General features: G+C 38.8%; 1 protein-coding gene across 37 annotated transcripts in view; it reads left to right on the forward strand.

Annotated features, from left to right (window-relative positions):
• Positions 1 to 13728, forward strand: part of Nrcam (neuronal cell adhesion molecule) — a 266233-nt gene that overhangs the window by 165245 nt on the left and 87260 nt on the right. Inside the window, exon 1 of one of the 37 annotated variants that reach the window (XM_029541073.1) lies at positions 8195 to 8537. The exons of the other annotated variants lie outside the window; for them this stretch is intronic. The gene's annotated coding sequence lies outside the window, so the exon portion shown is untranslated. Of the gene's footprint in view, positions 1 to 8194; positions 8538 to 13728 lie in introns of those variants that run through there. 37 annotated transcript variants of the gene reach the window in all.

Consider the following 13728-nt stretch of genomic DNA (forward strand, 5'->3'; position numbering starts at 1 on the left):
TTACAGCACAGGGCATTGCTGATCTGTTTAGGAATTTTTCCCCTGTGCCCATATCTTCGAGGAATTTCCCAACTCTCTCCTCTATAAATTGCAGTGTCTTTGGTTTTATGTGGAGTTCTTTGACCCACCTAGACTTGAGCTTTGTACAAGGAGATAAGAATGGATCAATTCTCATTCTTCTACATGATAACAGCCAGTTGTGCCAGCACCATTTGTTGAAAATGCTGTCTTTTTTCCACTGGATGGTTTTAGCTCCCGTGTCAAAGATCAAGTGACCATAGGTGTGTGGGTTCATTTCTGGGTCTTCATTTCTATTCCATTGATCTACCTGTCTGTCACTGAACCAGTACCATGCAGTTATTTTTTAGTCTCCAACTGTTGTTTTCCTTTCTGCCTCCTCCCATTTGGGCAACCAGATAACCTTTCAAAGGACAGTAATAACAAAGACTTGAGAACTCAGAGATGATGTGGTTGCTCATGATGAACCAGTGATGCTCTGAAAAACAAAACTCTCTGAAAAACGAAATCCTTCCAAGAATATTGCTACACTTTAAGGAAATCTTTCCCTTTTCTTAGCTCCTCCACCTCAATACCCCCGCCCTGTTCCTGTGGCAATGAAGGCTGCATCTCGTAGCTATTGAAGGAGCAGTACCTAGGTCACAATTAATATTTATGATTTTCTTTAAGCTCATTTTTTTAAAGTTTGGGCATGTAGGTCTAACTGATCAGTGAGGTGTGCCATTCAAACACAACTCACTATGATTTTGTTCACATTCTTATTCATGATCTTTAACGTCTTCTTTTTGGTGGACATATCACCCTGTTGTAATTCAGTGTGACTTACATAGAGCTTTGTCCTGTACCTTTTATGATATGATATCCTCCACCCCATTACACATCACTTCTTCCAGAATATGTTCTTCATTTTTTCTCAGAATAAAGATAACCCAAAATAAGCAGACCTCCTTTCTTCTAAAGATTACAGCATTGTAGACAGAAAGGAAATACTCATAAATTTACCACATTGTTTCAGTTACAAACTAGAATCAGAAGTATGAAGAAGGGACATTTTGAAAGGAGATTGTATACCATAGGATCTAAAAGCATGGATTCTAAATCCTTGACATTTTATGCCATATTGACTCTGAGGGAGAAAAGGTAATAATTATCTGTTTATTTAAACTTGATTATTGTGTAATGAATGATTTGTATTAAATTTTTTGAGTGCTGCATTAAAGATATTAGATATCTTGATGTCTCACTTTCAGATTCCCTCCTTAGTTTTTGTACGTGCCTTAACTTTATCACTAGGACTGGCCTAGTTCCCGTTCTCTGTGGAGTTCCCACCATGAGCCTGAGTGAACAACCTTCCGGACTGACCTTCCTGTTTTCTCTCCTGTGAGATGGGGAAAGAAACTGTGCTTTGTAAAGTTGTTTCAACTAAAATAAGCCAAAACATTTGTAAAGCAGTAGGGTGGTTCTCAGCCTCAAGTGTCACCTTTGTATTTGAGAAGAATGGAGAAGGAGGATTTCTCCAGACAATTCCAAGTACTAGATCGCATCTAAGGGAATTCAGTGGATTGTCCTCACTGTGTTCTCTGTCATACCACATTTACTGGACTGTATTTCACGACCACTCTCTAGCTGGTCTGGTTATACAGTGATATATGAAAGATGGATCTCATTGTCCTCACTCCCTCTCGTCCCACTTTTTTGCGGCAGGGATTATGGTCCATGGTCACCCACAAAGAACTGTTTGTCCTGCACATGTTTAGAAACTTCCTGTGTCTTTTAGACAGCACCTGTGTCAGGCATCTCTGCACATTTATATGGTGTCTAGGCAGACACAGCTTTTAGGTTCTTACTGTCACTAATGAATTCCTAAAAAAAGCCTTCAGTGAACAATTAAGGAGCCCTGTCTTTAGTCAGGGTCCTCACTTCTAAAAGCCACTGGTCCTGTCTTGTCTAAGGAGAAGCCTCCATATCTTGTTAGCAATTAGGTATCCTCTGATGGTAACCTCTCATGGTGATTCTACAAAATCTGATGTGTGTGTGAGTGTGTGTGTGTGTGTGTGTGTGTGTGTGTGTGTGTGCACGCGTAATGCATACATGCTGAATAATAAGGATAGAACCCTGAACATGCTTCTCTCTCTCTCTCTCTCTCTCTCTCTCTCTCTCTCCCTCTCTCCCTCTTTCTCTCTGTCTTTCTCCTATTAAACTACATTGAAAAAATACAGTGTAAATGAATTTTACTTATTCAAGATATTAATCTGGAAATAGCTGAAAGCAAGTTTTAAGTTTTAAATGCCCTGATGTACAGTAATTTATTCTATAAGACTGGGGCAGCTGTGTGAGCTAGTGGGAATTTAATTATCTGTATAGATTTCTGGATAATCAGCTAATATTTTCAATGAAATACATTCTGCCCATCACTATAATAACTGCCCCAGGGAACACAGTGTTATACCACGGAAGAAACGAGCCTTATCTCAGAATGAATAACCGTTTTTTTCCTATATTACCCTCAAGCTTTGAATTAACAATTTGTAGAAAGGCCACTTGACTGGAATTAGAATTTTCCTTTGATGCACTTTTCTTTTTTAAATATTCCATCTGAGATCATATGTAAATATAGCCATATTTATATTTCTTGTACAAAGCTCAAATATACCAGATTAAATGTAGTTTTTCAATTAAAAAAAAGCATAAGAAATAAAATCATTTTTCTTTTAAAATGTGTTTTCTTGGTCATCTTAGTAAAATTTGGTTAAATTTAGAGCATTTGATGTGAAGCTTTAGGCTTCTTTAAAAAGCAAAATTCTTATATGGGGACAAACATAGTCAGTCATGTTTCTACACTTACAAAGTCAAGAGCTACCAATGAGGGTAGGATTACCAGTTGAAGGAGTATTGTCAGATTGTATAGCCACAGTGTACCTTTACATAGCCATCAGAAACCCCCAAATTAAGAAAATGCAGAAAATTCTCCATTGTTTTCTTACACATCTTGCAGACAGAGCTATCAACGACCATTCTTTTTGTTGATGTTTTTGATTTTGAGGATTTATCGGTAGCTTTGATATTAGTCTAACAAATACCATTGGGAGGTAGAGGAAAGTGCTTGATTCTGTAGTGTAGACATGCTTACTGTCCATTCTAAAAGATCCCAGTTCCTATTGCTGAAGACAACACATGCATTGGTCACAGAATGTAGAAAATCGTGTTTCATGAGCACCCACTCCTAACTGAGGACCCTTGACAGCTGATGACATCTGGGAAAAGGGGAGTTGGTTTTGTTTAAGAGTGTGGCTCCCAGTAGGTTGACACCGCCACTCAACAGTGTATGATTTCACATCCAGGTATATATGGGAAGCACAAATTGGAGTCAATGGTTTACTTAAAAAAAAAAAAAAAAAAAGGACATAAAGTTTTGGGGGGTAAGGAGGCAGGGGTGTACTTGGGAGGAGTTAAGAAGATGAAGGGGGGTGAAGAGTATCAAAATACTTTGTTTGAAATTCCCAAAGAATAAAAATATCTTTTAAAAAAGATTCTGGGGCTAGTGAGATGGCTCAGTGGGTAAGAGCACCCGACTGCTCTTCCGAAGGTCCTGAGTTCAAATCCCAGCAACCACATGGTGGCTCATAACCATCTGTAACAAGATCTGACGCCCTCTTCTGGAGTGTCTGAAGGCAGCTACAGTGTACTTACATATAATAAATAAATAAAATCTTTAAAAAAAAAGATTCTGTTTTCTCAAGCTTCACTTTTCTCTCTTGTAATATGTATACAAGAATCACCAGGCCCTCTGTACATCAATATGAATTGGGTTTATCTCTATATCTGTAATAAATACTATGATAAAAAGAAATGTGCTAGGAAAGGTATATTTTAGCTTCCATGTAACTGTGTCTCACTGGGAGAAGCCAAGGCAAGAACTAAAGTAGAGACTATAGAGGAAAGCTGGTTACTGCACTGTTGTTTTGCTCGTGCTTAGTTCTAGCCATATCTGCCTAAGGATGGATCTACCCACAGTGGACCTGACTTTTCCATGTTATGGGTTGTTAATTAAGAAAATGCCTCTACAGACATTCCCACAGGCCTAACTGATCCAGGCAATTATTTAATTGGGTTTCTTCTTCCTAGTTGTGTTAAATTGACAGCAAAACTAACCAGGACATGAATGAACTGGAACATTAGAAACCAGTGCAAGGAAAAATGATATTCAAACACTGCTGGTTTTATATATAAATAAGTCTTTGACCTGAGATTCCTATGTTCTCTGGTACCATGCTAACTTGATAGCTTATAAGAGGGGAATAATTGACAGGATTGTTCTTTAAAAGTTGGGGGGGGGGGGAAATGAGGGCTCTTTCTTGTTCTCTGTACTTGATACCAAGAGGACAGTGGTGTACTAAGAGATAACATGATTCGAGGTATAGTGTATGGGTAAATTTCTGTTTCAAATAACAGGAAACCCAATTGTTAATATACTAGTTGGTGTGAGTTAACAGAGAACAATAAATATTTCTCATGAAATGTAATGAATTATCTCTTCATGAACATTTTGTGTACTAAGGCAAAGAGGACATTGGTATTACTGGAATTTTGTTAACAGTTTCTTTCTTTTTAAGATTTATTTATTGACTATAAAATATTTTGCATACATGTATTCCTGAACACCAGAAGAGGGCACCAGATCCCATTACAGATGGTTGTGAGCCTCCATGTGGTTGCTGGAAATTGAACTCAGGACCTCTGGAAGAGCAGCCAGTGCTCTTAACCTCTGAGCCATTTCTCCAGCCCTTAACAAAGTTTCTTTAAATAAAAGCCCTCCAAAAATACCATATGACACGTGACCTGTAGTAAACTCAAGGGAAATGGCTGCTTCCTCTACGAAATCGCAGATGTTCTTCAGCCTTGTTCAAGTAATAAGAATACCATGCTGTGACCTTGCCCTTACCTCACCATACTAGAATCTCAGCGTTCACATCATATGGGGTTATCCTGATGCAGCTCTGCATTCTACAATCATATATCTCTAGGAAACAGTTCCATGTAGAAACTGTTGAGTGGAAATCTTACCAACCTGGATTAGGAGAGGCAGCATGTGACTTCTGTGGCCTGCTCTCTCACCAGTAAAAGTTATGAAATTTCACTGAAAATAATGTAAAAAAACTTTTCAAAGAGCTCTGTGAGATGGTGTTTTCCTATGTTAGAAAATACTTGAAAATATGTATGTAATATGTCAAGATTAAAAAACTGGAAGGTTATATGATAAACAACAACAACAACAACAACACCCCCAGATTTGGTAGATAGGGTCAAATATTGCAAGTGTTTTAAACTACTGTCTTCTAGCCAAAGTGCTGAGTACCTTTAGCATTTTTATAGTCACTGATATTTTTCTTTCTTTTGTATTGTCACCTCCACCCCAGCTTCTCTCTTTTAGTGCTTTCATTGGCTAACCATCGGTGCTGTACTTTACCTCCAGAAATGCTGCAAACAAAAATGGCATGGCTTAAAGAAACTTCTCATCAAAATACATGTGTGGCACCTAACACGATGCTGTGCATAGTCATTTGTTATGGGTCTGCGCTAAGTGCCTGAGAAACTTTAATTGATACGTCAATTACTCATAGCACCTAACTCAGAGAAGTGCTAAAAAGGAAAAAAAAAAAAAAAAAAAAAAAGGCAATATTTGCAACTGTCTTAGCACAGATGAAGCCTGACTCGTAGTTAAGTGGTCACTGACCTCTGATTACTACAAGGATGGAACAGTTTTTCAAAAGCTTTGTGTTGTGGGCACTGAAATTTTGAGGAGGATACCACGTTCCTCTGGGTGATCCTGGAATAATAGCAGGAAGGTTAGATATGAACCTGTTTGCCAGGAGATGACAGAGGGAGATACAGAAGGACTCTACTTACCTGAGAAATTGGATTTGATTCAGATGGGCTTCAATAAAGCTGTGCTGTGAATCACCTGTCTCATAGAAAACATCAGGGCCCATGTACAAATTGTGTACCATTGATCACTACGAAATCAAGGGCAAGAACTCCTACTAGGGGCAGGAAATTCATTAGCTTGTTCCTAAAACTCTAGTGTTTACTGAAGTGTCTGGAGAATTATTTAAATCACCCAGATTGTGCAAATGATAAAGGAAGAGACCATTGTGAAAAAAGGTCACTTTTGATATGTTTGCTATTTTCAGCAAATGATTTGCATAAATACTCAGTGCCTGCTTTAGTTAAAGATTATATCAGTCAGGATGAAAATGACTATGCTCCAGAAAGCCAACTTGTTACCATGGTGATGTAATATTATGAAAATATCTCTTATATTCTAGGAGACTGGAATTTTCACTGGACCTGAATGAGCAAAGTTAATAAACACTGTGAGATCACTTAAGGCAATCCTTCTTTGTTCTCAGCCTGCTTGTTTCACTTGCCTTTAAGAGAACAATATAGCAATCAACCTTACTTACCTTGGATTTACCATAATCAATTTTACAACCTAATCAACACATATCTTTAATTTTAAATTAGGTACTCCCCTGACTCAGAGAGCAATGCATGTATGTGTGTGTATGTACGCTATGATAATAATCATTTTCTGAAAATAGCAAATGTTTCAAAAGTGACCTTATAAATAAATAAATAAAATGTTCACTGTAAATGTTGGAAGCAATGTGGATATAAGTTTGTAAATATGTTTGTAGTGACGTTCACAGTAGTGTTTGTTATCAGTTGGGGTCAGTTGGGATCAGTGACTCAATCCCTTGTAAAATTCTTTTAAAGGTTTTTGTAAAGTCAGCTCATTCTTTCCCATATGTGGTGCTCTTTGTGTGACATGGAAATAGGAAAAGACATAGCAAGACATCTAGACATCAGTCATACATAGGGACACAGATTCAGACTCATCCACTGTACATGTTAAAGACCAGAAAAAAGAGTTACACAGAGGAGGAAGATGCACGGAGAGTATTCAAACAAGGGTTCCCTCTTGGTTAAACTACTCCAAGGCAAATGCTTTGATCTCTTTCCTTAATATGCTATCAGTGCATAGTGGTGACTCTGGATTTACCCCTAATGTGCTAAATCCCATGAAATTAAAATGGTTGTGCTTTTATTAGAACAATCATTTCAAGTAAATGTCTAATAACCCTGATTGTTGATTAGACCCAATATCATCATGGAATTTGTGGGTTTCCTTTGAGTACCAACTGTACTTTTTACTAAACCAAGAAAAAGTATAACTTAGCTTGCGAAAAAAAAAAAAAAAAGATCTAACTGCAATTAGCAATGAAATAAGGTTAACACTATATAAGAAGCCAAAAAGAAGGTTGTAAATCATGTATTTTCATATGCATTGCAATTTATTTAGAAGAAATATGATGGTATGCTTTAAAATTTTTAAATAGTACAAAATGGAAAGGCTGAGTAGATATGGGAAGAGCTGGTATACCCTAAGGTAAAGAAAGCTCAGAGCTCTTCAGATTACTGAAGTAGCATAGGGCTTGGCCCAGGTCACCTTCAGCTCTTTGCTTGTGTCTCTTACTTGTGGCATCTACCCAACCTGCAAATGAGCTTTGCTGATTTAGTCATTTGTTTAGCCTGTGAGCCAAACTCTGTGGAGTGGGACAGATAGATGGCTTCTAGTTTCCTAAGTGGCTTCTGTGTGACAGTTGTGCTTGTGGCAGGGGTAAGAGCTGCAGAGAAGCACCCCATGATTTGATGCAATTATGTTCATGGCTTGGAACCGTCAGCACCTGCCAGATGGTGTTGGCAGGAAGTAGATGGGGCTTGTGTTAGCGCTGCCTGATGAAGAAGCTCCGAGTGAGGTGGTCTGCAGCAATGGGCTCTTCTGCCACTTTACATCTGTGAGTGAAGAGGCCAATTTGTGTCATTGGTAGGCAAAGGATTTCTTTCCTTCTAACCTTTGCAGTTTGTGTTATTCTTGTCCTTATGCTGGGGGAAGAAAGGATATGCAAAGCTCTAGAAATCAGGACTTGTTAACCCTTCACAAAAGATCAAGGGCTTTGAATCCACACAACTGGGTTCATATCTAGTTTAACTCTTGCTTTGTGATCTAGATATGTTATTTGACCTCTTTGAATTGACATTCTTAAACTTGGGCTGGCTTTGACCTCTCTGAGTCTCTCTGGGCTCTCTGAAGGAACTACTTCTTGCACACTCCTTAATAGTCTCCTTTTACAAAACTGAAGTAAGGCTAGGGATATAAGACATGCTCAGGGGTCTCTTGTTCCTTTGTTATACATTTTAGTCTGGAAAAAAAGAGATGAATTACTTAGTTGCAGAGTCTTTGAAGACCAGCTCTCACCTTAGAGCACCTTAGAGCATAGTTACAGGATGAGTTTTTGCTAATTTAATCTAATACCATCACCCATTTGTCTTATCACAGAGTACCCAAGGGATGAGCCAGAGACCAAGCTTCATTCACTTGTTGTTTGGAAATATGAGTTCAGGAGCCGAAATGGGAAGCAGAGAAGAAAAACAGAGGAAGGGAAAGCCAACAAAAGGTTGCATTATTATCTTGGCTCTTTAAGCCCATAAGGACCCCTGAGAGATTCACAATGCTTTAAGAACAGTCTGTCATGGGTTGAAATAGAGATGTAGTTATCCACCAGATCCAGTGACATTCAAAGCTCTAAGCCATCTATATTACTGGGTTATACATGTTTAGGTACTAACTGTATTATAAGAACTGAGGTCATAGTTCAGTTGATAGACATATACATAGGCAAATGCAGGACCTTAGGCTCAATCTCCAGTACCAGAGTCAAAAAATACCAGCCAGAATGGATTCTAGTACTGTGATGCTGATTGCAAGGATTCTATTATGAGCGACAAGGTGAGGCTGTTGTCTAGGTACATCTATGCAAAGATATTCAAACTTGTGAGGCCATACCTTGCTGCTATGGCTAAAATAAGAAGTAGTAAGAGAATTTTGAAGTGGTGCATTGAAAGTTATTGACTCAAAAGACAACATGTGGGGGACTAAAATTATATAGCAGATCAAATTATTTCCAGATCTTCTCTATACAGAAGTTTTCCTTACCATCTTCAAACTCATTTCTTTATCATAATAACTCTTTGGGAATCTAGCACCTTATTGGGCATGTCATGTGTCTCTGAGCTGCCAACCAGTTGGTTTAATAATACTGCATACCTAGAATCTTGCCAGAATTTAGACATGAGAACATAAAAATAACCCTTTTTCAGGATTTCCAAGTGCTGGCTATGTTTGATAATTTACAAAGTTATTTTATTCATCCAGTGTCAGTACTCTAGAGGCAGTGTGACCTGGAAGAATGGAGGTAATAAAAGAGGCAAACAAAGGTCTCATGCGAGAGAGAACTTTATTCAGAGCATCAGACAATTTATACTCTGCAGGTTAAGAGAAACCACACAAATAAAGTTCTTGTGAATTCAGTTTTTATACAATAACAAGAATAAGCCACGGTGGCAAGGACATATTTTCCCATAGAGGCATATAAAGGACACATTTAAACATTTAATTAAATAACATCAGCAAGCAATGTGTAATCTGAAGTAAGCTCACTCCTGTTCCCTAAACCTGAGAGGAGCACAAAAACACGTTCCAAGAATAATCCTGTGTTTGTGAATAAACCGAGGTCACAAGACCCTTGTCCTACTTTCTTGGAGTATTCTCACAGGTACTCAGAACTCTCATCATGTAGCTCCACTCCTCGTCTGGGTTCCGACAGTCTTGATCATGCCTTTTTCATGTACCACTTCACTCTGCTGGCCTTCCTGTGACAGTGTGTGAGCTCCACCAAACTTTATACGTGTAAATTTTCATCTCCTACCTTGGAAAGGCTTTGTATTGCCACTTCCAAAGAAACCATTGGTGGCATGAAATGCACAACCCAGAGTAGTAATGGAGTGAACATGTAACTAGAAGGAGCCATGCATAAAATTTAGACTTTATGCTAATAAAGTCAAGACTACTTTTAATGAGGACTAATTCAAAGGAGAGTATAATGTTAAAACAAAGAAAATTTATTAAAAGAAATAATAATAATAATAATAATAATAATAATAATAAAAAGGGTATTTCACAGGACCTAAGCTAGAAAGAGAAGGATGGGGAGATGAGAGAGTACCAGGAGGTTGCAGAACAGGGTGGGGTTGCAGAGGGGAGAAATGTACAGCTCCCAGAGCATGAGTAAAGGGGATAATTGTGAGAAAGTCCAGAAGGCTGGGATGCTGTGTATTGTACATCTCAGTTTGTACTGCTCTGAGCATTCTGCAGTCTAGAGTTGATGGTACTCATGAAGGAAGTAATCTGGAAACCTCCTCTCAGAGTAGAGATGATGTCCCTCTTTCCCCTCATTTGGAGGCCCAGGTACCTCCTCACAGTAGGAAATGGGTTTCTCAGACACTGCATGCCAATTTTATACTTTGTTTTTCTAATCTTTACTTTTTGATGTCTTGCTTTCTCTTTTATAAGATAGAAGTAAGCAGGGTCTGATTTTGAAAGTATTTATACCCTCAGCCTATGAGAATATCTGAAGACAAGGAGAAGGCATGGCATGTGATGAAACAAGGGGGCACTGATGAAATAGGTGCTTGACTTCTGCTTAATATACATGGGTCTCTAATGAGCTGCCAGCAAATGTGAAAACAACCAAAATAAATGATATATAGAGGTGAAGTCCAATACATCAAAAAAATCACTTTGAGAAAAGTTGAAATGGTCATCTATTCTTATTAAGGAGACTATTTTGTAAATTGCAACAGATACCTTCTAATGAACATAACAAATGTAATTTATTTTGGAGGGGGAGTTATTTATTTTCTTCTGAAAAGATTCCTCCTCGTACAACCTCTGCCAGTGAGCTATCTAGAGTCATAATTAGAGTCTAATATGTTAACATATTACCTGCCGTTTCCTTCAGAGGGGCCTGGTTTTCTTTGTGAAGACATGTGTTAACTTGTACTGGCCCAGAGTTGAGTGTGTGGTATGAAAACTTTCACTACTGTCACAGCTTTAGTGAGATATAGTTTACGCACCCAAATTTTGTTTATGCTGATATAGTTTGGTGGGTTTTCATACGGTTGTGCAGGTATCAGCACCATTCAGATATAGAACAGCAGGTGCTGGCTGAGAACTTTCCTCCTGTCTGATCACAGCCATTAAACTGTCTCACTTTGTGTACTTCTTATTCTGAAAGCTTCATATAAGAGAGGCATGGGTCCTTTCTATGATACTTCTTTTAGGACAGCTTTGTGGTTTTGCCCATGGCATGTGTAGTGCATGTATCGGTAACTCATTCTTCCTTATGTTGAGTAGCATCCAACTATAAAAATGTACTTCATTTTGTTTTCCCCTTGGTACTTGAATTCTTTTCTAACTTTTGATCATTACAAATAAGTTGATGTGCATGAGCCTACAAGATTTTGTGTGGCTATGTTTTCATGACTTAAAAGAGATTTACTGATCTGTATTTTACATATGAATGTCTTGCCTCTGTGCATGTGTGTGCCCCACATACATACCAGGTTCTGTGGAGGCCAGAAGAGGGTGTCAGATTCCCTGGAACTAAAATTATAAAGGCTTATGAGTAATCATGTAGGTGCAGGGGAACTGAACCTAGGTCCTCTACAAAAGCAGGCAGGGTTCTTAACTGATGAGCCATCTCTCCGGCTCCTGATTTCACAACTCTTGGCTATATTCCTGAGTATGGAACTGCCAGAGAATGTGGAGAATAAATCTTTATCTTTTCAGAAATTTTCAGGCGTTTTCCAAAGTATCCATCTTTTTCTATATCTATAAGAATGTGCGAGAATTCCACTTTCTCAATATTTTCCCCAGCCCTGAATATCATCAGTTGTGCTTTATTCTCTAAGGTACTATCATGATGGGAGTTAGCAATCTATGTTAGCTCATGAATGCATGGCTATGGTAAAGAGAGGTGCTGGGGGGCTGGGTGTGGCCATGTCATTTTAAATGATTGTGACTGGGCCCCCAGGAGCCTTATGTCAGCAGTGCTGCTGAGCACCTACAAGTCATCCCCTCCTCCCCATATGCGCAGTCCCCTCTCATCCACCCCTAGGGCAGCCATTGATCTGTGCAGAACTGATTGCTAGATGAGTGAGCTGAATTTCATTGAGCCCTCTAAGAATCCCTGCCCAGCCCACGCTGCATGCTTCTTTTGAAAGGACAGTCTTTACCTCACCATGCCCAGCCTCGGACTTTGAAATTCATCAAATGCCATAATTAAATTAAAACTCATTAATACAGCATTTCCATTTCCTCCCAGCAGGGCACCATTCAGCAGCTCTGCCCTATTTCTCCGCCTTCTTGTGTCATTTGTGTCTGGATACTTTTCAGAGACAGATCTGTAGGCTTCTGTAGAAACCTTGGCTATTCACTGGTGACCTACTTCCCTGCCGGGATATTCTTAATACTGGTCCAGGCTCTCCAAGTCCTTTGTTTCTTAAGCAGAACTGGACACCTGCTTCATATTCTGTAATGATGAGCACCTTCTGCAGGAGCCTGGGGGACATGCAACACACCATTTCATACTATGCCACCTTCTCAGAAAGCTCTATTCCCCATGCCAAGCCTAGAACAGAATATTTTGGAGGCATGGATTATGGCAAATGAACACTGGAATCCTGCCAACTACAACTTGGTGGGCATTGCAATGCATGTCTCTAATAAAATGTCTCATAGAGAACTCTGAGTATAGTTAGATGTTGTTCCAATGCTGCTATGTTAAAGCATTATTATTTATTTATTATTTATTTATATGAGTCCACTATTGTCTTCAGACACACCAGAAGGGAGCATCAGATCTCATCACAGATGGTTGTGAGCCACCATGTGGTTGCTGCGAATTGATCTCAGGACCTCTGGAAGAGTCACTGTTCTTAACTGCTGAGCCATCTCTCCAGCCCCATGTTAAAGCTTCTAAGTGTTACTAAGAACTCCCTTCCATGCACAGTCACCTTAGAAATGCCCCAGTTCCTCAGTCATCTCTGCTCCTCTGCCTCTGTACATACCAGGCACTTTTCCCTCAGTTTTAGAAACTTGCCCTCCATTTAAAAATTCCAGCAAGTGCTGTAGAGGTTTGTACCATTTATGATGCCCTACTGAACAAAAGTCACAAAAATATGTGGAGAGTAGCTTGTCCCATCCAAAGTTAGTCTCTTAATTTAATACAAAACTTCATCTTTCAAACATGGTTGTTTTGCTTCTTGTTTTGTCATAAGTCCAATTTGGAAATTCTCTATATAAGAACTATGGTCTCATGAATTAGTTCAATATGTTAAGACATAAACTGGGAATTTATATCACCTGTTCTTACAATCAACTTCAATAAAAATCAGAAATTGTCCATTTTATCCAGGTTTTCCAGTTTTGTTGAGTATAGCCCTTTATAGTAGGATCTGATGATATTTTGGATTTCCTCAGGATCTGTTGTTATGTCTCCTTTTTCATTTATGATTTTGTTAATTAGGATACTGTCCCATTGCCCTCTAGTTAGTGTGGCTAAGGGTTTATCTATTTTGTTGACTTTCTCAAAGAACCAGCTCCTGGTTTGATTGATTCTTTGAATAGTTCTTTTTGTTTCCACTTGGTTGATTTCAGCCGTAAGTTTGATTATTTCCTGCTGTCTACTCCTCTTGGGTGAATTTGCTTCCTTTCGTTCTAGAGTTTCTAGGTGTGCTTTCAGACTG

This window comes from Mus pahari, chromosome 7 (genome assembly GCF_900095145.1).
Source record: "Mus pahari chromosome 7, PAHARI_EIJ_v1.1, whole genome shotgun sequence".
NCBI lineage: Eukaryota > Metazoa > Chordata > Mammalia > Rodentia > Muridae > Mus > Mus pahari.